Consider the following 25814-nt stretch of genomic DNA (forward strand, 5'->3'; position numbering starts at 1 on the left):
TCAGCCTGGCTGGTGTTTGGGTTACACTTTTTCCCTTGCTTTTTACAGTTCTCTCTTCTTGTGGTAAAATACACAGAATGTAATTAGCCGACGTAACCATGGCTGGGAGAGCAGTTCCAGCGACAGTAAGTGCACTCGCGTTGTGTAACCATCCCGCCATCCATCTCCCACACTGGGCATCTTACAAAACTACAACTCTGTGCCCATTAAACTCAAATTCCCTTGCCTTCCCAGCCTGTGGCAGCGCCATTTTGTCTATGATTACGATGAAATCTACCCATGTCTGGGAATCATACAGTATTTGTCGTTCGGTGAGGGGCTGATTTCCCGAACCCATAAGGTCTCTGTTTATCGTTGTAGCCGCCTGTGTCAGAATTTCCTTGCTTCTGAAGGCCGAGCCCTGTTCTGTGCATGGATCCCCTAGTTTTGCGTGTCCCCGCACGCCTCCACAGGCGTTGGGTCAGCCCGACATCTTGGCAAGTGTGAAGAATTGCTGCTAGGGCCATAGGTTTTTATATGTCTTCCTGCTCTCCGTTATTTGGGGCCCATATCCAGAGATGCAGTGGCTGGATGGATGATGGTTGTATTTTGAACATTTTAAGGAATCATCAGACTTTCCCACGGTGGCTTTGCCGTGTCACAGTCCCCTTGGTTTCTGCACCTTCTCGACAACCCCCAGTTCCTTTCTGGATTTTGAGTAGTAGCCAACCTACTCTCACTTTGGTGTCTGACTTGCGGTTCCCTCATGGCTTCACTGTGTCGAGAATCTTTCCTTGTGCTTATTGACCACCTGTGTATCTTCTTTGCAGAAATCTCTACTTGAGTCCTTGGCCCAGTTTTGATTTGGGTTATTTTTTTTCTGGTTAAACTGTAGGAGTTTTTTTTTTTCTTTTTTTAATATCAGATATATCATTTGCAAATGTTTTCTTCCCTTCTTGTTCACCAAAACTCACCATTTTCACGCCTGGCCCAAGGTTTGGAGCGTCTTGTGCCTACGCTGCCTGTAGGGTTGTCTCCCTGCGTGTGACCACTGAGTGCCTGGAGTATGTCACCTGCCGGGCAGAGAGCTCCAGGACCAGGCCTCACCACTCTCTGCATTCCCAGCACAACAAGGATTGATCCGGGAGCAGGTGCCCAGCGGTAGGTTGGTGAATGGTGAGTCTGCCCTATGTTTGAGGACCGGTGTTTAGGCTGAGCTGGGTGGGTGGAGAGGTAGACACCGCAGCAACATGGAGAATGGGAGGCCAGACAGGAAGCAGAGGCGACTGGGTCAGATCGTAGACTGGAGGCAGAACTGTTCTGTGCAGCCTGGGGCAGGTGACTGACCCCGCTATGCCTCGATGTCATGGTCACCTTTGAGACAGGAGCGATAACAGTATGTAGCCCAGAGGGCTGGCTGGAGGACCAAGTGACTTATAAACTCGGAGAACAGGGTTCAGCACATCATAAACACTATTCTGGTGCTGGGTGTCACTGCTGTGACTTCATTAGCTCTCTGGGGGCAGAGGACACACTTCCTGTTCTCTGGGGCCCCAGCGCCCAGCTCAGTGCTTTAGGACTTGTTCCTGGGTTACAATTGCCTCTCGCCAGGCAGGCAGGTGGCTGGCAGGTGGGCAGGTGCTCCTTCACCCTTCAGCTGTCCTGCTGCAGCCTCAGGCACTTGGCTGGGCCTCGGGGGCCTGCTGCACAGTCAGGTTGATCTCTCCTCCTGTCGGAAGGACAGGCTGCTGTCCTTGGCCCTTCGGGAAGGGGTTCTAGCACTGGGCTGGGCTGGAGGCTGCGGCGGGAGCTATGGTGAGGTCTGTGACCTCAGTCTCGGCCACACCTCGGTTATATGAATACTCACCTCTCCCATATGGACTCACGTGGAGGTGCCAGGTCAGAGGGTCGGACACCAGAATCATCTTCGTGTGGCCTTGGCTTCCCAGGATTTCCCTTGTCACAGTGATGCCACAGAGACGCTATGAGCTGGGGGATGTCCTGCTCCCTCCCTGTCCTACAGCAATGGCAGATACCTCTGTGGGCTACCCCACTGCCCTTCAGCCCTGTCACTGATGCCAGGGCCTGCCACGGCCCAGAGGAGGGTGCCAGACCCACACAAACGTCAGGCAGTCAACTGTGCCCCCATCCAGGGCTCAGCCTTCTTGGGATCCTAATGTCCTATGATGGACCTCTCCCCACCAGGAGGGACCTTGTCCTCAGAGCCTTCAGCTTTTCCTCAGATGCTGTGGGTCACTGGCCGGTGGCAGCAGGGGGCAGGGGGTGATGGAGAAGCTTGGGGGCTGGGGGCAGGAGTCCCACTTTATCCACGTGGCCAGCTCTGGGTGTGGGTGCTGTGAGTCACCCTCTCAGGTTGTGGGGAGAGCGCGGCACGAGGACATGGGGTGTGTGGGTGTGGAGATTGTTGGGAACCAGGGTTCACACCCCAGATGTTCCCGTCTTCTGAGAAGCAGGTGGCTGACCTTCTCTGTGGGGGCGTGGGAGGCGCAGGTGTGTGAGAGTGTGGTTTGAGGGTGTGAGCGTGGGTGTGCGGTTTGGGGGTGTAAGCGTGGGATCAGAGGAGGTGTGGGGTGAGTGCCTGCTGTGGCCTGTATGTGACTTTCCAAGAAGTGGGTCGTGTTAAAGCCCAGGAGGGCCGCATCAGGAACTTGGGAGATGGCCAGGGCAGTGGCAGTGGTGGCAGGGGGCAGCGTGGGCACGCCTGAGAGCCAGTGGCTGGTCTGTGCTGGGAGGGGATGGCACCGCGTGTGACACTGGGCTTGTGGCTCGGGGGGCGAGTGGAGGTCAGGGTACAGAATGACCACAAAATTACAAGGTGCCTGGATCTTGCTTTATTTTAATTTAACCTCAGCCTCTGCCAGGGTTTAGGTTGCTGTGTGACTGTTAGGAGGGGCACTGAATTCAGGGCCTCTGGTTCTCATCTGAACAGAGACCTCTTAAGGAGGGAGACTCGCCACCCTCCACAGCAGTGCCTTGAGGCTTGGGCTTCTGTGGGTGGGGCACGGGGATGCCCAGGTGGGCATAGGGGCTGCCCACACCCAGGCCTCTTGTGTCTGGGTGTGCGTGTGGGAACAAGGGAGAGAGGGCAGTGTTTTGAGTCTGGTCTATCTTTGTGTGTCCAGCTTTCCGTGCCTGTTTTGAGGTGTTTGTGTGTACACACCTGGGAGCAATGTCATTTTATTCTATTTTATTTTTTTCCTGGGGGAACAGGCCACATTTAAAAAATGATCCAAAAAAACAAAAATCTAGAACTAAATTCCAGCAATCACTGGATAAACACACACCTTCCATGTATTGTTGAAAACTAATTGACTTAAACACTTAAAAATATAAACATTTTCTTATAATAATTTATTTCTTCTTATCATAAAATGAATAATTTTGATCGGATGTTTTTATGACCACCATCCATCTGACAATAGTATTTATTTCATCATTTGTATCCTTCTTCCCCACTGGGTTATGATTTTTTTGTGTGTGGTCCCAGGGATCGAATCCTAAGTTAGTGATTTACCACTGAGCTGCATACCCACCTAATGGGTGTGATGTTTGAGAGAAGAGATTATGTTCATCCTGTTCACTGCTGTATTCTCAGTGCCTACAACAATGCCTAGCCTATTAGGGGTGCTGGGAAGAGGGGCACACGTCTATGTATTCAGTGTGAGGAAGCACTTTTGAGAATCTGGCATTGAAGCAGAGATTTGCAGGGTAAGTAAGAATTAGCCAGATCGAGAATGGGCAGGGACTGTGCTAAGTGGCATGGATAGCATGTACAAAGGTCCTGCGGAAGGAAGGGGGCAGAGTGCACTGACAGATGGTTGTGCAGCTGGAGTGTGTGTGTTTGTGTGGACTCTTTCTCTGTCATGTGAAGGCATTTTGAAAGTTAGTAAAGAGTTTTAAGCAACAAAGTGATGTTAAGGTTCATGTTTCTCGAACATTCTTCTTGCTGTTGGAGAAGGTGGAATTCGGGCATGGGGTAAGAATGGAAGGAGTGGGACCTGGTGGGGCCGTCAGGGATGGGGTGGTAGCTTGGGGATGGAGATCCGAGGACAGTCAGGAGAGGTTGGGCAGCGGACAGGGCAGGATTCCAGTGATGGCGAGTAGAGGAGATGGGGCACTAGGAGGTGGGGGGCTCTGAGAGTCTGGTGTGGGTAGCAATGCCATTTGCAGGATAGAGGATCGAGTCCTCTGTGTCTGGTCACTTTGCTAAGCCCATCCCCAACCCAGTTAATCTTCACAGTCCTTGGCAAGAGGGTCATAGAGCTGGGCGAGTAGCTCAACGGTAAAGTGCTTGCTTAGCGTGTGCAGGGCCCTGGGCTCAACCCCCAATGTCTCAAAAAGATGGAGTGGGGCAGGCTCATAAAAGATTGAAACCTCCTCCGTGTAAATATTTCATTTTAATTAGAGACCACAGAGGTGCCAACCCTTGTCAGCCTTTTGATATTTGGCGAGGCTTCACCCCGCACAGGCCTCCCCTGGCACAGGCCCTCCTGAACCCTGAGTGGCCCTCTTGCATAAACCAGTCCATGGCAGTGCCAGCTTCTTTGGTTCCAGCTTGGTTTATTTTTTGTAGCGGAGCAAAAAACCTTCAGATTGGCCCTCCCACCCACCTGCCTCTCTCTCCTCTGCCTAACTCAATTTCTGCAGCGGTTTGCTGTTGCCAAGCGCTTCCAAAACATTCGACTTGGATTTTTAAGAAAAAAGGGGAAACTCTGACTTTTCAAAGTCATGTTTCATTTCCCTTGTTTTCTGTCTTTTTTTATTAAATTATGTAGTGACAATAACAGGAATGACTGGCCAGCGGGTTGAGCGACAGACGCGGTGACTCTTGGGACACACTTGGCTAGACTGGCGAGCAGAAATGGGCAGCATGCTGGGGAAAAGCTGGGTGGCCATGGCTCGCGTCCCTACCAGCTGGTCCTGGGTCCGCGAGCTTCAGGGTGGGAATAGAGGGGTACTCGGCGGGCCCTGGGAAGTCATCACCAGTTGACGGCGTGGCCAGTGTGAGAAGTGTCCCTGTGATACTTGGTGGTTCTTTCACACATATTTGGGGTCCTCCATGATCAGTATGGGATCCTATCCTTGGATATTGACGGCGTCCAGTGTGAGAAGTGTCCCTGTGATACTTGGTGGTTCTTTCACACATATTTGGGGTCCTCCATGATCAGTATGGGATCCTATCCTTGGATGAAATGCTCAGCATTGGCTAGGTTTAAAAATTATACGTTCTATCTGAAATTATTAGATCTATTATTCATCGAGCCCCACTAGCATATAGGGGCAGCCGCTGCAACTTAACACTTTCCCAAGCCAAACTCAGGAAAGCCAGGACAGAGGCAGGATGGGAGGCAGAGGCTGGGGGTGGAAATCAAATGACTCACTGTTAATGATGTATTTGCACTTGGCCAGCCTTGGGACGGGCCCGAAGGCCAGATTTTTGCCTTCAAGGAACTTCTACTCTTAAAGACCGTGAAGGTGAAATTCCCAGAGCAGAAGTCTAGATCCAGACATTAAGAAGCTGTAGCCTTGAGAGGGGGCAAACAGGGGGGAGCCCTGCCCTTGGGCTGTGGGGGAGCAGGAGGGTGCATGCGGTCTTCTTTATGCATAGGGCCCACTTTCCCAGGGCCAATCTGCAGTGGGGGCTCCCCTTGGAAGGGCTTGCGGAGGCAGAGTGCCCACCTAGCTGCCAGTGGGTGCTGGAGTCCACTTCACCTCTCAGAGTTGGGGGAAGATAGAGGAGACAGGGATTGGCTGGCTCCCTTCTCATGGAACAGGGAAGGGAGGCTGGCGGGTTAGGTCACCTGAGCTGTCACTAACCGGTCATGGTGTTGGGCTTTGGGACTGAGATTGGGAGCAGGACACCCTTCCTGCCCCATCGGTGTGCTGGCTGGTCACAGAGACTCTACGATGGCTTTTGTGTGGCCTGCAGTAGCAGGGCAGCTAGCAGTGGCTGAGCGTGTGGGTGTTCATCCTGGTTCTATAGTGGGAAGGCAGCGAGTCCAGACTGGTAGGAGGATCGCATTGGTGGTGTCACCATGTGTGGGCTCTTTCTGTCCTTCTGCATCCTCAGCACATTAACCATCTGCAGGTTGCTGCCTCATGGCCTCCACGCGGCTGCTGTGTTGGCTGCTGTGATTTTTCACCCGGTATGCCCGGGGTGACCGGGGCCTCGCAGGTGGAGGGAAACAGACTGCTGGGCCCCTCCTTGGAGGAAGCTGGGGGAAGACATGTCTGGGAGTTTGGGCATGGGACAGAGGCTGGAAGAGGCAGCAGCCCAGCCCTGGCAATGGCAGTTCTGTGAACCAGGCCCCGTGGGTGAGGACAGGAGTGGCTAGGACCGAAGAGGAGGGAAGGAGGACTCCCCTGGAGCCAGCACTGATGGGCTGTCAAGCCAATTAAAGAGTAAGTGTATTGAGAATGAGGAAACACATGTGCGGATTCCAATCCAAAAAGTACAAAAAAGTCTACTGTGAAATCTCCCTCTCCCCTCCAGGCAGCTGGGTACCACTTCTTAGGAATGTTTTCCCTATCTCCTTGTCTGCCGTTTTATTTTTTATTTTTGCAGTACTGGGAATTGAACCTAGGGCCTTTTCACTGAGCTGGATCCTCAGCTCTGGAGCCTTCTCCTGCCTTCTCCTGCCTCAGCCACCCAGAACGCTGGAATTATAGCTTTGGCCTCCACAGTTGGCTCTATCCTATCCCTTTAAAAATGCAGACTAGCATATTTAACACCGTCTTAGTTACTTTTCTCTGTGCTAAGACAAAATACATGATACTCAAAGTTAAAGGAGGAAAGGTTTATTTGGCTCATAGGTTGGAGGTTTTAGCCTGTAGTTGGCCAGTTCCAAGACAGGGTGGCATGGCAGAGGGGCATTGCAGAGGAGAAACCGCTCATGGCAAGAAAAAGACAACAACTAGCAAGAGACAAACTACAAGTAGCAATAGCAGCTTCTCTCCTCCCCTTTTATATTCTGTCTAGGCTACTGGGTTTAGGGTGGGTGTCAAACTAGTAATTACACACCCTTAATCCCAGCATCACATTCTGGATCCAGCCACCTCTGACAAAGCCCCACCTATGACTGCATGAGACTTGGGAGGGACATCTAGACATAAACCAAAACAAAAATCTAGCTTTCTTTTCCCCTAACACGTGACTTGGAAATTCTTACATGGCCATGCACACAGAACCATGACCAGCCTTTCCCTCCTGCCAAGATTTCTGTAGTGAGCAGCCGGCTCTCTTCCCAGGTGCTTGATTTAGGTGATGTGTGTGTTTCTATAGCATAAGCGCTCAGAGAGAAGGTTGTCCAGCCAAAGAATATGTGAGGCTTAAATTTGATGAATTTGGCAAGCGTTACAGATTTGGGGCCCATTTTTTTGTCTCCAAGTTGAACCCCAGAGAGAGCTCATTTGCCTTTATCTGTGCTAATGATGTCTTCTCCAAGGGAGAGTGACAGTTAAGGGAGATGATTACACGGACCAGCCTGAGCCTTCTGAGGTTAGAAAGCAGAGAGCTGCGAAGAGCTGGCCAGGGAGGGAGATGAAGACAGAAGGAGCTGGGGATTTAGCTCAGTGGTTCCGCCGTCTGCCTTGCAAGAGCAAGGACCCGAGTTCGATCTCTGGTACCAAAAAAAAAAAAAAAGATGGAGAGAAGGGGACGAATGGGATGCCAAGTGAGAAGCACGTGGAGTAAGAGGAGGTGACTGACAGTGACAAGTGGCGGCAGGGGCCAAGTGGGATGAGGACGGAGGGCTGAGCGCAGGACTGGAATGCTGGCCAGGGTGGTGGCAGAGGAAGCCGGGCAGCCACTGGCTGGTGGCTTAGGGAAGGGCCCAGGTGCCATGACTGGGAGGCAAGAAGACTTCGGGTTAGAGAATCAGGTCCCAAAGGAACAATGCCAGGGGCTACAGTGTGGCATTTTCCGGGCCCTGCCTGCCTGAGTGGGAGGGGTCAGAGGTAGTTGGGACAAAAGACTTGGTGACTTGCTGACAGACCCCTGCATGTCAGCAGTGATGTGTAAGAAGCCGAGAGAGAGACCATGCAGGTGGGGTTTTACACTGCAGCATCAGCAGATAGGGTGGTGGATCTACTGGGCTCTGCAGAGGGGCCCGAGGTCAGTGGGGCAGAAGGGGTGGGGAGGCGCAGAATGCTGGGCATAGGACAGTGGAGTCCTACAGGCTGAGGGACTGGTAGGACTTGGGTGTCTAAAACCAGTGGGACGAGTACTGGGTATAGAGCGCAGTGGTTGAGCGCGAGGCTAGTGTGCAAGAGGCCCTGGGCTCTGCCCCTGGCACTGCATAAAATAAAATAAAAACATGCAAATGGTGGTCCAAGACTGAGTGAAAAAAGCTGGAAGGAGGCAGACCGTGCTGTGACTTTTCCTCCGTCGACTTGTGGGTTCTCCACGGCGTTTGTGATGTGTGACTCCTCGGAGCCTTTTCGCTCCAGGCATCTACTGTGCCTCGCCGAGTGTCCGAATACCAAGTCTTGGGAACCAGCTGATGCCCCTCCAGAGACCACCTGAAGGACAGGAGGCTGGCGGTCAGGGCAGAGCGTCATGTGGTGGTGGCCCCAGGGTTAGGGGCGGTGCCTCAGCTAGACTGCCCTGAGGACGACCAGAGGGGGTGGACGGTGGCAGCCTCACATTGTCACCTTTCCTGGCTCTCAGGGAGAAGGAGAGAGGAGGGACACCTGGCTTCTGTCCCTAAGGGCTCTCAGTCAGATGGCAGCAGGGATCAGGACAGGCCCCAGGGCCATGGTGGGTGGTTGGACCCTATCCGGTCGGGCAGAAGGAAAGGGAGCAGCCCCGTGGATTTATTTCCTCTAACACGCCAGGCACCCTTGTTCAGGAGAACATAAAGTGAGCCACGTCTATTGTAAAATTTCAGCCGGGCGCAGTGGCGCACACCTGTAATCCCAGCACTCCGGAAGCTGAGGTGGGAGGAGCACCGCATGTTCAAGGCCAGCCTGGCCTACACAGTGAGTTCAAGGCCAGCCTGAACTACGTAGCAAGATCCTGTCCCCAAAACCAAAACAAACAAACAAAAATTTCCCAATTCCTAGGCACCACATTAAAGAAGTAAAATGTAGCTTGTGGGAGAATGCTTGCCTAGCATGCCTGAGGCCCTGGGTTCAACCCTCAGCACTGTAAACAAAGTAAAATAAACAAGATAACTTAATTTTAATATTTATTTAACCTAACATATGAAAAGTATCATCATTTCAACAGGCGATCCTCGTGCGAAAATGTGTTGATAATCCACATTAATTTTCACTTGAAGTCCTCACAGTCGGGGTGCCCCCTGTTCTCAGAGCATGCCTGCATTTGGGGACCAGCTGCCTTGGCAGCCCCAGGTGCTAGATGGGGTCTTGCCATCCTTTCCTGTGCTCAGAGGATCCGGAGGTGCCAGTGGGTGCCGAGGGCCCTGGTGCAATGCCATCCTCTGCTGGGAAAGGGGCTGTGGGGACACAAGGGCCACCTGCTGTGTGGGGAGGGTGCTGGGTCCTGCAGCTGTAGTAAATATTAACAAAGCAGTGGGAGGCAGGCCGGGGAGGCCCTGCTGCCAGAGCGAGGAATGAGATAATTTTGTGTACCTTAGATAGAACTGCAGCCCAGGCCTCGACTGATGGGCAGCGAAACATGGGTACAACTTCTGTTCCCAGGACCGGGATACCTCTGTACTGCCGCCGCCACCACGGGGGGAGCTCGGAACCTGCAGACCTCAAAGTGGCACTTGCCTCCGAGTTTGCAAGGCCGCACCCCACTTCTGCAAGGCCCTCCTGGCAGGCTCCCTCTTCACCTAGAGAGCCCTTCTATCAAATCAACTTACCTCGGGCACAGCTCTGCCACGTTTAAGGGCCTAGGAAGCAAACTCCAAACAGTAAGCACTGTGACCCTTCTTCCTTACCAGCCAGGGTGGCTGTGACCCTCTCTTCCACTGAGGGGAGGGGTGTGAGAGCCAAAGGACACCAACAAGTCCCGTACAAACCTGCGCTTTTGGTTGGCCATACTCCAGCTATCAGAAAGTTCTCTGTGACAAGGGAAAGGAGGAATGTCACTTGCATTTGCATAAACAAACCCGGGAAAAGGCACAGGAGAAACTGATGTGACCACAGACTGCGGCGGGGTTGGGGGATGGGAGCCGCGGGGAAGAACATTCCCAAGATTTATTACCTTGATATTTGAACTATGCAGACATATCTAATTTTATAAACGAGAGAAGGTGAAATTTTAACTGTTATTTATCTTTTCTGGTAGATGAGAATGTATTTCTCAGAGTTTATGAGCTTGGACATCGAATTGAAATTTATTTGACATCCTAATGTGTACGTACACTGTTTTTCAATGGAAGTGAGAAAAGAAAGAAGCTCTTTCTGGCCAGGGTATAACCTCTAGACTCATTGCTTGGTTTCTATCCTCATGGGGAAAACAACCTTCTGTTACTCAGATAAGCCCCAGCCTTGTCCTTGGGGACCCCCCAGTCTGAGGAGAGAAGACCCAGCCTTTCTCACAGTGAGGTCCCCAGCCCAACTCCTGTGATCAGGTGACATGAACAGAGGGATCCCCTGTGTTCTGCAGCACCCCTTTCTATCCCCCGCCTGCCTACCTGCTCCTGTCCCAGGAAACCCCCTTGCTTCTCAGTCCAAACCCTTGGCCATTTTCCAAGTGCCTTGTCCCCAGAAAGAGTTTGCAGCCCTTCCCTGCCTCCAGTGCTCCTCAGAGAATGCATGTCCTGCGGGTGTGGGGATATCAGTGCTCCCCCATGAACTCAGGACTGGGGTGGGTGCTGCGCCTGGGTCCCCTGGGGGAAGGGGAAGGTGTGGCCCCTCCCACTCCCAAGCCAGGTGGAGATGCGTGGGAAACCCCGCTCTTTCCTGGAGCTCCCGAGGTTCCCAGGAAGGCCCGGGAGTGCCAGGGGGGCAGACAAAGGCACGAGCTGCTTCCTCCTGAGCAGAGAGGGTCCTGCCCCGGGGTCTGGAGCAGGCTGAGCCCTCACCTGTGCCCCAGCCTAGCACCCCACCTCGAGGGCAGCAGGGGATGGGGCACCGGCGAGAGGCATCCCGAGGAGGGTTTTCAAGGGCTGCCCTGCTGAGGGTCAATATTTATCCAGCTCTTGGGCTGGCGCGGTCTGTCACTGCCTGTGGCCCCTTGCATTCCGGCCATCGCACCCCTATCTCAGGAACGTGCTCATCGACTCGGGGACCACGCCTGGCATCCGCAGTGCGTGCCACGCCCCTGCCCTCATTCCCAGGCAGAAACTCAAGGCCCAGCAGGGGAGACAGTGTGCAGCCGGCCCTGGCCTGGGTGCAGGGTGCCCCCATCTCCTCCCAGGGTGAAACCCCAGCCTCATTCCCTGTATTCAAGGGGGAGGTGAGCAGAGCCTCGCCCGCTGCCTGCCCAGGTACCCTAATTGGGTACCCAGAAAACACAAAAAGAAAAAATAAGGGGCTCTTCCCAGGCCCTGCAAAAACTCAATCAAATAGCTTTTTGTCAGCCATGCATCAGGCCTAGCACCTCATGTAAAGGAAAAGTAATCCACAGCAGATCCCTGTGTTAACTTGAAATTAGGCTCCCATACATCAGATTTATGTAATTACAACCAAGGCAAAACACACCTTTCACTTTCCAAAGTTTACACACACTCAAAATGCAAATCAATTTACAGTTTACACACACAGAAAACCACACAACCAATAGATTGCAAATGGAGGCACATGGGCCAATGGTGCCTCTCACTTGCGGAGTGAACAGGTGCTGACTACCAGAATTCAGGGCCTTTCCCCTTTTGAGGGGGGCCTGGGAATCTTTCTCATTTACCTGACCCAATGCCTCATTTATGCCACATAAGCCCCATCCCTGCTCTTTCCTCATTGGCCAGAACAAACTGTCCTGGAGTGGTCAGTGTTTCCTGAGGTTAGCTTGGAATTGAGAAGAAGACTCAGGGTGAGGGTGGAGGCACCGAGGCAGAATATAAGGAGCTTGGTGTGGGGGTGCACACCTAGAATCCCAGCCTTGGAAGGCTGAGGCAGGAAGATCTCCAAAACTCGAGGACAGCCTAGGCTACACGGCATGACCCTGACTCCAAAACAAACAAACGAATTAATTTCAGTGAAGACCTAGTTAACCATGCTAGCCTCCTTCCTGATCAGTGTCCTGATCTGTTGCCATTCACCCATTACCTCATCTGCTTCTTATTCAAAGGTGGCAAAGTTGGCAGGGCAAGTTCATTCCAGAGCTCTTAAGTTTTTTTTCCCATCTCCTTGACAGAAGGCATGAATTCTTAAATTTTAGAAGGAAAGAAATACATTTTCTTATTCCTCCCTCTTTCTCCACACAAGGTGAAGGACTTTACACGTGGTTCTGTATTTTGCCTCTTCTGTTTGTTTGGTCTTAGGGGACTTTCGCTAATGGTGCAAAATGAACGGCCTCTTTTTACAGCTGCATAGTATTCCATTTTAGGTCAGAGTCACCCATCGTTTATTCAGCCAAGCTTCTTTTGAGTTTCCTTTTTAGCGTTTTCAAACTGTGCTGCAGTAATTTGGCACACAAGTCATTCCGTGAAGCAGGTGTAAGTGTAGAACCCATTTCTAGGCTTGGAATTGTTACTCGGGGGCTACATGCCTTTGACCCATATTGCCAAATTGTTCTCCACTAAGATTTTAACATTTCAACTGCCACCAGGTGAGGCATGGGCGGGATCGTTTCGCCACAGCCTCTCCTAGAAAGTGCATTATCACTTTTCCCCCCTCTTTTGGCTTTTTGCCAATCTGATAGGTGAAAAATTGCATCTTATTATGGTTCTAATTTGGACATACTTTTATTTACAGAGTGTCTGGCATTCTGTCAGGGAGCAAAGGATTCCCTAGGGCCCAGCTGTTGGGGGAAGGTCTATACTGATCTTTGATTGAACAGTGAGCCAGAGAGAGACTCAGACTTCAGCAGGAGACACCACGGCCATCTGAGGATCCCCAGGGCCTCAGGGACCTCCCTGCCCTGGCTTCTCCACGCCCACTGGTGGGTGGTGGGGCTGACATCAGTTGAGAGCCAGGAAACACTGTGTCCCCAGAGCCTCATACTGGGAGAAATGGTCCCTGGGGTCAGACTTCCTTCCCACAGGCCCTGCCATGCTGGTCCCGTGGGGAATGCAAGAGCCACAAAAGGAATCGTGACAATGAAGGACAAGGTGATTTGGCCTATTGCGCTTGCATCGTGGTGGCCCTAGGTAGAAGGAGAAAAGGTTACTTGCGTGAGATTTGTCCTGGAACACTCTGTGTAATCCCTTCTCTTTCCGGAGACTCATTCTTCTAAGGAAGAGCCAGAGGCCACCTGACCCTGGCATTTGCTGAGACGGGGAGGGACCTAGAATCTCTGGGATGGAGACAAGAGGCAGAAAGTGGCTTTTCAGACTTGGATCTGAAGGATCCAAACATCCACTTCTTTTCAGAGCAGCTAGGGAAACTGAGTCCCAGGTAAAAATACCACCTGAGGTCCCCTAGTGGCTGATAGCAGAGCCAGACAGGATATACAGTCTCTGGTCTCCTAGGCAGGACCTTGTGAGCCCTCAGTTCTAGGCCTCTACCAGCTGAGTGATACAGGGTAGGACAACCCCAGAGCAAGCCCTGTGCCCTCTGGCAGGACCCCCAGAGGCCAAGTGGGCATGGGGATGCCCAGGCCCCTCTCAGCATGCCCAGATTTGTCTCCTGCCTGCTTTTAATTGCACCGGATGATCAGTAGAGGATCAAAGTGAATCCCTGGCTCCTCCCTCTGCTCTCTCCTCCTCCAGACGTGAGGGGTGGGCAGGTGGTGGCCCCAGCATTCCCAGAAGTCAGCCTAATCCTTTTAGAAGATCTTAATGAGTACCTCGAGGCCTGGCATCTTTGACAGTGCATGGAATGTATGAGAAGCCCAGATCCAAAGTGCCCAGCCCCAGCCTTGCTGCCCAGCGGGGATTCCAGGAAAGAGGAACCTGGGGAAAGAAGCCTGGGCAGGGATGGGATGTGTCACTCAGTACTTCCGCATTGCCCTCTGTGGTGACCCTCATGCCCGCCTCCCACCTCCCGCCTCCTTGAATGCTTTTCCTTCTGGGAATTCCATCTCTGACCTCTCTGCTAGCTCCCATCCTACCATCCACATTCGCAGGCCTACGCAGTGGACTCTGCCTTGCTGGAACCCTCTATAGGGGGTAGAACTTGCTCCAGAGACCCTGTTAGAATCTTGGGCCAGATCCTTGGAAATAAAGATTTGAGCGAGAGTTGATTTGCAGAGTGATCTCACAAAACAGCAGGGAAGAGCGTGGTGGGGAGCAAGGCAGGGAAGGAAGCCCATACGACACGTGTCATTGAGCAGGTGACAGTTGTGAGCCACCAGGCCTTAGTCACACTGGGAGCCTGAGTAGAACCCTGTCTCCAAGTTTCCCACCCAGGAGGGAAGGGGGCCGGGCAGGGCAGTCGCAGCAGACACTGCAGTCGTTGGCTGAGGGACCTGGGAAGGGACGCCACCTCTCTGGCCCTTGTGACCTGCGCCCAGTCCCGAGTGTCAGATGGTGAGAGCTGGGGGGAGATGGGTGCTGTGTCAGGTCCCCCATAGCCATTTTCAGTCTGGCACAGGAGGTGCAGAGCAGTGCAGCACGACGGGAGCCACCGTGGTGGGGTCACTGTGTGTTGTGGCAGCTGAGAAGTGGGCCACGGACAGGAGGCAGTGCTGGGGAAGTGTAGGGTTCAGAGCACGGATGGTTGCCCTAGTGCAAAGTGGAACCAGGGCACGGGCAGGGAGGGGACGGCGTGGCAGAGTCCCCTCGGATAGAGGTGGGGGCCCTGGGCGGCTGTCCGCAGATGTTGACACCAACTCTACCCCCGCTCCTAGGGGGGGTCAGCTCAAGTTCAAACTAATTTTGAGATAGCAACTAATCTTAATGTTAACAAGGGAGGATGAGCTGACGTAGGAGGATTTACAAACACAGGACGATTCGCTCATTGAGTCAGCTCAGGTAGGAATGTGTCACTGCTCCCTGGGGAGGATCAGTTGCTCTGCAAGGTGGATCACACCTGGGAAGGCTTCGGGACCTTACTTCTATTTGTTTTCTTCTTTTAGCCTTCAAAAAGCCTCTCGTGTATCTTTAAATAACATTGCACATGTAACTTACTAGTATGTATGTGTGATTATTTACAAATAAACATTCATATAGTGGTGCACATGCCACAGGCTTTTTAATATTAATAAAAGTATATATCAAAACAGTTGGGAGCTACTGAGGTGGATGGTGGCCAGTATGGGCTGCATCACCAAGAAGTTTCCAAGACCCAGCTCTTCCCCTGACCGCTGAAATGGACTTTTTTCCTTCAGTGATGGGGATTGAGCCCATTCAGCCCTCTTTTTTTTATTGTTTATTTTGAGACAGGGTCTTGCCAAGTCACTAAGTCACCCAGGCAGGGTTGGAACTTGTGACCCCCCTCTGCCTCAGCCTCCCGGAGTGCTGTGATTATAGGCGCGTGCCACCATGCCTGGCTTCAAGTGGGCACTTTGCTTGCTTTCTCTGTCCCTGGCTGGCTGCCCCCTTGCAGGTCCGAGATCCCCATGCTGGAGCGAGCCCAGCACTCACAATCTGTGTGTCATCGTGCTTTCTGACTCAGGGCCTCCAGCCAGGCCGAAGCCCCTGCCACCCCTCCCAGCCAGCAGCTACTGGGAGTCACTAATTACCTTAGTCATCTTTCCATCCCTGCTCACTGAGCTGATGGGGAAGGCAAACAGAAATCTCAGCAAATGTGGAAAATTCCTGCTGACAAGGCAAGAGTCTGCTGCCTAGGTTTGGGGGCCCCATGGGGCTTGGGGTGGACCCCTGATTTTGAACAATTTCTGTTCTTTAATCAGGAAGGGTGGGTAGCTTTCCTGGTAGGTGCCCTGTCCCCAGGTTGAAGATTCATCTGATCAAATATTGCTCTGTGTGGAGGGCTGGGGAGAGGAGGGACAGCACAGCTGGGCCCTGTAGTGTCATTAGCCAGGCTGGGGTTGTCTCCACGTGGACTCTTGGCTCTGTCCCCCCAGACGCCCAGCTGGCTGGGGCAGCTGGAGGTGGGGCCAGTGCCTGGGTCTCATGGGCTCTCACACCTGAGGCCTGTTAATGATTACCCCTGGGGAGGGCAAGGCCCCAGCAGACATCGGTAATGAACCTGCTAAATGACAGCTGGATCCTTTCCCCCTCACCTGCTCAGGCAAACAAGGCCTGGCCCAGGAAGGACTTAACCCTCTTTGGGCTGGAAGCTCCCTGAGGGCAGGGCTGTGAGTCTCCCTCTGCTGCAGCTCTTCGAGTCTCTGGAGCCTTCTGCACTGTTGATCCATGACTTCCCTTCACAGAGCCGATGCCTGCATTTTTGATCCCAAGCTGCCACGGCCTGAGCTGTTGCAAATGTTCTAGATCAGCAGTGGAAACCAGCGGCCACGCTGAAACTGCGCCTTGGAGTTACTGGATTTAAAAAAACAAAACTCATTTGAATTAAATAGCCACACCTGGAGAATGGCTACTGCACGCTGCAGCGTAGGCCTACAAAGTTCCACAGGGGGCCTTGAAAGGCGGCCTGCACGTATAGGACACGCAGCCCTCCCGGCTGCCATGGGGATCTGACTCAGCCCATTTCCAGGCCTGCTGGGGCCCAAGGTCACCTTCCCCAGAGATGGCTCCTGGAGAGCCTGCCGGGTTTCCTACCCACTCTCTAGCGCTCCCAGGCGGCAAGGGGCCCAGAAGAGCAGGGAGCTGGCCAGAAAACACCTGTTTTTAACAAGGCTCCCCAGGGCCCTCAGCCTCCCCTCCACAGCGCACGCACTGGGCTGTCACCTACCTGAATGAGGGAGATTTATGGAAATCCTCTCACACAACAGGCAGATTTTCCAAGCCTCACTGGTACTCTGGTCTGAGCCTTCATTAAAGGGGATGGGACAATGGGGAAGATAGGGGTGAGGCCTAGGGACCCTCCCTCCAGCTCTCTATCATTTTGTACTGGGAACTCCATCACTACCCACCCCTTCCCATCCCTGAAAGGTCACTCTTTCTCCTTTTAAATAATAAAAAAGGCCCCAACTCCCCCAAAGTGAGGCTTGCCTTCGAGGAAAGAGTCTGTCCTGCATTTCAAAGATTTCCAGTAGACATGTTCTGGGGCTTTGCTGTACGGTTCGCGGAAGTCCCTTCTGTAGGCCCACCTAACTTTGTCACAGTCTAGGCCCAGCACCGCAGGGCTTCTTCTCTCCCCTTCGAGAGTTACGGCAACACCTCGAAGTCGCTAGGTCAAGTGTGTGATTTCCCACTTAAAAAACAAAACAAAACACCTTGATTGGAGGAGAAACCAGAGTCTTGGCTGGGGGTGGGGGGCCCTAGGGATGGGCAGTCTGCCCCTTTCACTGTACGTGCAGGTAGGGCTGTGGCCCCTAAGCAGGCAGCACAAAGTCTGGACCGAAATTCACACCCCAGGAGAGCACCTGCCTGCATACCAACTGCCTGGGCTTTGGCATTGGCACACCCACACCCAGGGACCCCAGAGGAGACCCTGCCGGGGGAGGGAGGGAGGGAGGGAGGGCGCCCTGCTACCCCCAGGGGAGTAGGTGTCTAAGAATAAATATTAGGACCTATCCCACTGAAAATTCTTTTTCCTCTCCTCCTTTTTCTCTTCCTCCTCTTTCTCCTTCCTCCTCCCCCTCCTCCACACCTCTTCTTTCCCATCCCCCCTTCTCCTGCTCCCTCTCCTCCTCCCATCTCAAATTCCCCATCCAGAAAGCACCCAGCTATGTACTGAGAAGCTCAGGGGAAGAGTCTCAAAAGAGCTGGGATGGAGGGTGCCTTTCTGGGTGTCAGGAGAGACAGGGATGAGGCATCCCCAGGGCAGTCACAGCTGGGCAGACCGCAGCATGGGCTGCGCCCTTCTCTGGGCTGGGGACAGGCTGAGGCCGGACATGGCTCACCAGGGGAAGTGGGTGAGCACAGCCAGTTCTCTCAAATGGTGGGGTGTCCAGGACCCGGGAGGTGACCGTCCTGGTCACGGGGAGCAGCCAGAGCAGGAGGTGTTTATGGTTCTGCCTCTCCTGGGGGCGGCGGAGCGAGCCAAGTTTACAGTTGCCTGGAGCTCTATAAACACACTGCGAGTGTGTGCGTCTGTGACTGTGAGTGCAGGCATCTGTGAGTGTGTGCGGGCGCGCATCCCGCCACAGAGCCTCCACCCCCCGGAACACGCCGACTGGACCTCCCGACCTGGTGATGGCTAAGAGGCCGTGGGGTGTCCTGCACCTGGTGACACCTGCAGAGGGGGCTGGGATGTGGGGGACCCTGGGGCCTGCTGCAGACTCTCTGAGCAGGTAGGCTTGGGGATCCTGGAGACTGGGTGTGGGGCAAGGAGGAGCATGTGTGTATGCGGTTCAGACAGCAGGGAGGGCTTGCCACACAAAGGCGAGTGGGAGGCGGCTGAAGGACTTCCAGCTCTGGGGGCACCTGGGGCCCAACTAATGGCTAACAGAAGTATTGGGAGTCTTGTGGAGAAATCACGACTACGACAACACCCCCTGCCCGCCCGCACACAGCCCGTCCTATGTTTATTCTACGGGTAGCAGTCATTACGAGATGACCTAGTTATTTATCAGTGTGACTGGGGCCCCCAAGCCCTCTGAGCCCTCTTGGTCCAGTGCTGACAGGACTAGGCAGTGGTGGTGCCTGCGACAGCTTGTGTGTTGTGTTCTCCAAGGAGTCATCCATGGCCAGGCTCACCAGTCAGCCCTGCCTGTGACCAGGCCTGGAGTCAGATGCTGACCAGGAACTATTTTCTTTGTGTGAAGCCCTGTTTTGGGGGCGTGACAGAAAGACAAGAGCGTTGGAGGACTCAGGAGAGCTGGGAGCTGTTCTGGTTCTGCTCACTTGAGGGCTGGGTGTTCTTAGGGAATTTCAGTGGATGTCAGCTTTGGGAACTGTGGGTTAAAAGTCTGCAAGACTGAGCTACAGGAATGAGTCTCCGGAAGCTACCTAAGCAGTAGAGAGACTGAGTCAACTGGCCCCAGGCCCCCTTGAGTGGAGTCCTGCCTGTGGGAGAGGGGAAGGGGCCATGGAGGAGACTAGGGCAGAGCTTTCTCTCCTCTGGTCCTTCATTCGGAAAGTGGCTCTGAGTTACCTGTCTCTCACAGAGGTCTCTGGGGATGCGTGTGGGATAATGAAATGTGGTGTGCATCATGGGCTGGGGATTTAGCTCAGTGGTTCCGTCGTCTGCCTTGCAAGCGCAAGGACCCGAATTCGGTCCCCAGTATCAAATGTGGCGTGCATCATGATGGTGGTCACTGGCCACCCATTGACATAAATGAATGTTGGGGTGCAGGGAAGAAAAGTAGAGTCCGCTGAAATGCTTGGTGACAGCCTTAAGCCTGGGAGTGGACAGTGTGGCCACGGTGAGCTGGAATCTCCACCTCTGAGCAGGGGTGTGCATCCTGTTTCAAATGTTGTCCCCCATATGTCTGATCACAAGTCTTGTTTTCTGTGTCAGAAAGACTACCGCAGACCACCCCGGAGGAGGCCAGTCCTGTCCCTTGCTCTACAGGGTGGGAGATTATGGGGTTCCTGGGAGCTGCAGCCAGGTCTAGGGGTTGTTCCTGGCCAGATTTCCAGGTCTTGGCCCTTCTGGGAAAGTAAGTTTCCTTGTGGCCCATGTGTCTTTAAGGCTTGGAGCCTGTGGGAAAATTCCAGTGAGTGGGTTCTTTTGAAATGGAGGTGACATCTAGTGGTCTGAGAAAGAACTACCCACCTGGGCCCCCAGCCTAGGCCACCCAGGGGGGGCTTCCCTGGTCCCAGTCCTCCTAGGCCACAATCTTCCTCATGGGGTCCAATCCCCAACACAGGGTTCCTGAGGGATGGCAGTGACTCCCCTGGCCCAGCCTGGGGAACCTAGGCTAGGGTCTGGCACCCAATGCATACCCCTTAGACAGCAGACGGAGGCCAGCACACATCCTCTCCCTGCTGTGTTGTGGCTGCAGCATGGGGTCCTGGTGAGGCAGGAACCTTGGGCTTCGTGCCCTGGACCCTAGGAGCTGCCCTCAGCAGCTACTACCCTGTGGGCCCCAGTGCTGAATCATCGCACGGGTGGCCGAGGCAGTGGTTATGCAACAGTCCTGCCATGGCCAGGAGTCAGTGAGGGCCAGGCCGGCCTTTGCCTCAGGGGTACCCAGGGCATGGGAGGCGGCAGCGTGGGGCCTGGAGAGCTGGCACAGGGAAGAGCCCAGAACATTGCTTTCCAAGAGGTGCCTGACTTGAGAGCCATGTCTGAGGAAGACATGGCCCCATCCTCGAGGAGACCCCAAGAGCGGGTGGGACAGGAGACAGTGATATACTCTGACCTGATGACCCTTTCAATGCACCAGAGCATCCTGGGTAGAGGGATATAGAGGAGCAGAGCCCCAGGAGCAGGGCCGGAAGGGGGCAATGACAGATCTGAGGACAAGGGGGAGTGCTTGAGGGTCAGGGCCTTTAGGGCTGGGAGGGAGCTGAGTTTTCCCATTGTAGGGCTCCAAATCCCAAGGCTGAGCGAGCAGGAAGAGGGACCAGGAGGCTTTCAGGGGTGGCTGCCATTGTCCTCAACATTTCTGAGGTAGAAAAATCCTTGTTGAACTTGGTCTTCATTTCTATTTCTGAGGTACTGCGGGACCCATCACTGACAACAATAGCAGTAGGCAAAATAAACATGAGTGAATCTAGGCTCTATCTGATTCTTGCAACTTTTCTGAAAGTTTCAAATGACCTCAAGACAAAGTAAGAGCTCAAAACAAATTCAAATAAAAATGTGAGTCTCGAGCCGGGGCCTTAGCTCAGTGGTTCGGTGGCCTGCCTTGCAAGCGCAAGGACCCGAGTTCAATCCCCGGTACCAAAAAACAAACAAACAAACAAACTAAAGAAATGGGAGTCTCCCTTTTGTCTTTCCTTCCAGCTTACCCTGAGTTCCCTTTCTTGGAGTCCCCAGAGTTACATCTTTCCTGTGCCTCCTTCTAAAGATAGTCTAAAATATACATGTTTACGACCTTTCTCTTACCCACGTGGGAACATCCATTCCTCCACAGTACCCCGCACTCGGTGATAATCTGAAGACCAGCGGATCCGAAGCCCCAGAGCTGACTCATTTTTTTTCTCGGCTCTAGCATATTCCTTCAAACAGATGGTTCTGATGTTTATTTGGAAGATATTTGCAGACCAGGGAGGTTCCAAGCACGGACTTTGGAGGCGAACTCCTAGCCTTCATATCCTGCTTTATCATGAACCAGAATGTTTACCATCGAGCCAGTTATTTAATGTCTTAGTGACTCCGTTTCCTCATTTACGAGCCAGAGGGAGGTGAGAATCTTCCCCCAAGTGTTTCGTGAGGATTAAGGGAGATAATACCCGAGAAGGACTCCGCACGGTGTGCCCGGTGTGCAGAAAGCACTCAATAAATATTAGCTACTGCTCTCAGGATTATTTTGCAAGACCCCTCCTGAGAGGCCCGGGCTATTTCCAGGATTTTATTATGATAAACAATGCTGGGGACAAATATTCCTGTCCACACGTCACTGGGCCGTTGTGGGAGTGTATCTGCAGGAAAAATTCCAGGGAGTGGAATGGCCAGGTCAAAGGCCATGTGCATTTTTAATTTGGAGAGCTGTCATGGTTGTCCCTTCGTCTGGGTGGTCCTGGTCGCACCGTCACAGCTGTTTGAGCCTCTTCCCCCATCTCTGCCAGCACACTGCTGGTTCCACTTGACCACAGTAGTGCTCGAATTTCTTTGGGCACAGAAGCCTGCTCTGGGGATTCTTTCTGGATCACTTGGCCCCTCTCGACCGCACTTGCCCCGCTCTCTCTCAAGGAAGAAGCTGGCCTCTAAGAGGGCTGTGGGTCGTTGAGGTGTTCATGACAGGTTTATACTTGGTTGGTGGCCACCTCCCCCGTGGCCTGTTAGCGTATCCAAATTGCTGGTTAAATCGAATAAGGCTTTAGATTGTATGGCTGTCACTGTCTTATTCCTGAGGCAGGGTGGGGGTAGGGCTTGCACGTTTTATTTACATTATTGGTTCACATTGTATCGCACCTGAGAAGGTACTCAGAACAATGCCGGGGCTCAATTAGGGGAAGCCTGGCTGTTCTACCTGGAATGAGAACTCCCATGGTGGATAACACATAAACCAACCTCTCCTCCGCTTTATGGGGAGTGGAGCTGGTGATAAAGAGAAAAGGAGGCAGATGCTCCATTGAGACCATGCTTTCTGCAGTTGGAAACATCACCAGCCTAAATTCAAAGGGCGAGGATTCATTTTCCAGGAGTTCCCACCGAGTTAATTTTAGTCGGTTTTCATTAAGGCCCTTTAGATGGCTGCAACAAGGCTGGGATTGTTGGAGGCAGCAGCTCTGAGCTACCGCACCTCCCACCTGCAGCTCGTTCGTGCCCGACTCTGCTACACGCCCGGGCTCGAATGCTCCTTTCATGATTCACCCTGCTTTGGGGTGGTGGACCAGGCTTTCTAGGACTTCTGTGGGCTCCCCGAACAGCTTGGCATCAAAGCCTCCAGTGCCGCTTTCCTTTCCTGTGACCTTGCGGATCTGACAAATGCCAAGGACTGTGCCTACGTGCGGTCTGGGCTGGAGACGGTCCAGGCTGCTCGGGGTGGCAGAGGGAAACTGGTTCCGTCTCCAGAAGCCCCTCAGAGGTCAGGTGTAAGGTGAGGGTGTCCTCGAGGGAAGGTCAAATAGGGTTCTTTCCCTCTCATTGTTTAGTAAACTTGTTTCCTCTCTAATTTAAGGACACATGCAGGAAAGTGTCCAGTTCCTAATAAGTATGACTTGTGGCGATGTTCTCATGGGACTTGCCATTCGGGTCAAGATTGGAGCAGGGCCAGCTTCCCTCAGCCTTGCCCAGAGTCACTTCCCAGCTGTCGTCCTGCCAAGGGCAGGCACCTCTAGTCCAGACGGCCAGCATCACCAACTCTGGAACCACATATAAACTGACCCACACGCTGCGTACCCTGGACTGCATCTGGTTTCTTTTGCTCACCACCTTGAAGCTTGCCTGTGACGAGTTGGGCATGAATGAGCTGTAGGTGGGAGGTACAGCAGCTCAGAGCTGCCGTCTTCAAACCACCCAGCCTTGTGGCAGCCATCTAAAGGGCCTTAATGAAAACCGACCAAACTTAACTTGGTGGGAAATCCTTTTGGAAAAGGAACCCTCATCCGTTGGATTTAGTGTGGTTCATTCATTCTCACTACCTCATAAGAATACGCAATTTTTAATTCATTCTACTGAGAATCACCAGGCCTGTCCCAGGCCGGGGTTGTGGTGAATAATGCTGCTGTAACACTCTTATCTGTGCCCTGGTGTGTGCCAACATACACATATCCATTTTAACCCAAGATTGAGTTACTGTGTCACAGGGCAGATGCTGTCAGTTTTCCAGAGTGGTGGGATTGTTTTGTGTTCACAGCGGTGCAGTGTGAGGCCCAGCCCCTCCACGTGCCCACCAACATCATTGCTGGATGGTTTCCCATGTCACCATTTTGGTGGCCCCAAATGTCTTTCTAAACCATAGATCCTTTTTATTTTTTAGTTTTAATTTAATTTTTCACTATGTGGCCCAGGCTGGCCTTGAACTCATGGCGATCCTCCTGCCTCAGCCTCTTGAGTGCTGAGATTATAGGTGTGCACTGCTATGCCCGGCTATAAACCATAGATTTGTTGATCACATTCCTGTTTCCAGCTTCTAAAAATTTTCTACATTTTATTATGAAAGCTTTCAAAATACAGAGAATTTGGAGACTCTGTTCAGTGAACATCAATCCATACTAACCACATTATCTAATCATGAAGTCAATATTTATTACAATCACTGTTACCTACGTCTAACCATAAGTCCATCCTCTATCCTCCATTGGCACAGCCCAGCTTTAGAACACTTCTGTGTCCCGAAACATCTGCCTCCTGCCATTGGTAGTCAATCTCTTCTCCAGCCCGCAGGCTCGGATGCCTGTAGATTTATCTGTTTCTCCATATAGTTTTGCTCCAAATTTCTGGAAATTTTATATCCATGGAATCGCACAAGGTACGATGCTGTCTTCTATGCTTGGCCTCTTCGATGGAGCATGATGCATGGAGAGTCATCCAGGTCCTAGGTGTGTGATTGTCCTGCTGCTGTTTTAACGACAAGATCATGGTCTGGCATGAGGAGAGGTGACCCGCGTATGGAGCGGCCTACGATGTGGGAAGGAAAACGGATAGGAAGAGCGTAGAGACGCAGCTGAGTCACGGAGAGAGGGAGACAGAGAGGACAGTGTTCTTGCTGATGCCGTGGTATCTGTGTCCAAATCAGTGACGGACCTCCTCCCCATAGGCAAACTTCCTGACTGCCCTGTCCTCAGCCACCTCCCTCTCTGAACTGGGCAGACCCGGCCATTACAACTCGTCCTGCTCTGGCACTTCACGACGGGCATGGTGTCTGTTCTGTGGGCTCATCAGTTTCTGTAATGTTCACCAAGAGCTCAGGGGCAGGGCTGGCATGTGGTTTAGGGTTTGGGAGATAGCAGCCTGCAGTCCACCTGCCTGACACCTTGCTGGGCTCTCTCGGGGCAGGAATTGTGGCTCTTTTGTCCCTTCACTGTGCTTCTCAGTCTGGATAGCACCAGGCACCAGGGGAAGTGGCAGCGGGGACAGAGCACAGGTACTGTTGAGTTGGGCCCTTATATAGTCAAGTCCTGAGCACCCCAAATCCATCCAGGTCCTCTGGTTTTGTTTCTGTTAGAGAAACGGCCCTGGGACAGCCATGGTACCAAACCACAGCTGGGAGTGCCAGTGTCACTAACAAGGTCAGGCTGGACCTGGGGGGCCAGGAGGCTCCTGCCACAGGGGAGTCTGCTAGGTTCCTCGTGGGTAAGGAAGCTCAACCAGCAGCCAGGCCTGTGCGGTTTCCCCCACCTCCCTCAGCCCCATTACTCCCAGGACCTGATGTGTCCCCAGACCCCTTGCATACATTTCCAGGAGTGCTGGGTGGGGAGTGGCATGGGGTGGTCCCAGCCCCGTGCCAGCGATGCCTTCTTTTCCACATTCAAATGACTTACCTAGATCTGGACGGCTCTAAATAACACCACTTAGACAGCGGGTTGAGACTGATGGCTTCTCTTCTATGAAGCAGCGTTCACAAACCTGAGCGATGTGTGCTCAGCACAAATCTGAGTTCTTGACTTGGCTACTGTGCAGCGGGGCCTGAGACCCTGCACGTCCTACACATCCTCAGAGGATGTACAGGCTGCAGACCCGGGACCCCTCTCTGGGACCCACAGCTCTAGAGCTTTGCTCTGTCCTCCCAGGGCTGGCCTAAATCTACTCTCCTGCCTGCTGGGGTGGAGAGGGCAGAGGGTGTCTGCTTCCTTCCCTGTACAAGCTCTGGAAACGTTTGGACCTGCGTGACCCTGATGGATATAGTAGGAAGCTCAGACTTCAGCTGCCCTTGGTCAAAGGGCAGGGCGAGCCCCCCCACTCCATCTCCAGCTTATCGTAAAGATAAAAGTGATCAAAGCCAGAGAGAGCCTGAGCATAAAAATAAGTAAGTGCTTCCATGAAAGAAGTTGCCAGAAGTCACTCAGCTGGTTTAACTGCATAAACTTAATTTTGATTTTGGTAGTAACCCAAGTAAGAAGAACTCTGAGAGTCACACAGGTCAGACGAGACAGCAAGCAAAACTCCTCTGGTAGGGTTCCAGAATGAGTGTTAGATTCTACTCCATCCTGCAGTCAAGACAGGCCCGATGAAAGGTCCTTCAGAGTTCTTTGTATACTCCTGGGGTGTGG

Source organism: Fukomys damarensis, unplaced genomic scaffold, assembly GCF_012274545.1.
Source record: "Fukomys damarensis isolate Sample0158 unplaced genomic scaffold, DMR_v1.0_HiC HiC_scaffold_20, whole genome shotgun sequence".
NCBI classification, from domain to species: domain Eukaryota; kingdom Metazoa; phylum Chordata; class Mammalia; order Rodentia; family Bathyergidae; genus Fukomys; species Fukomys damarensis.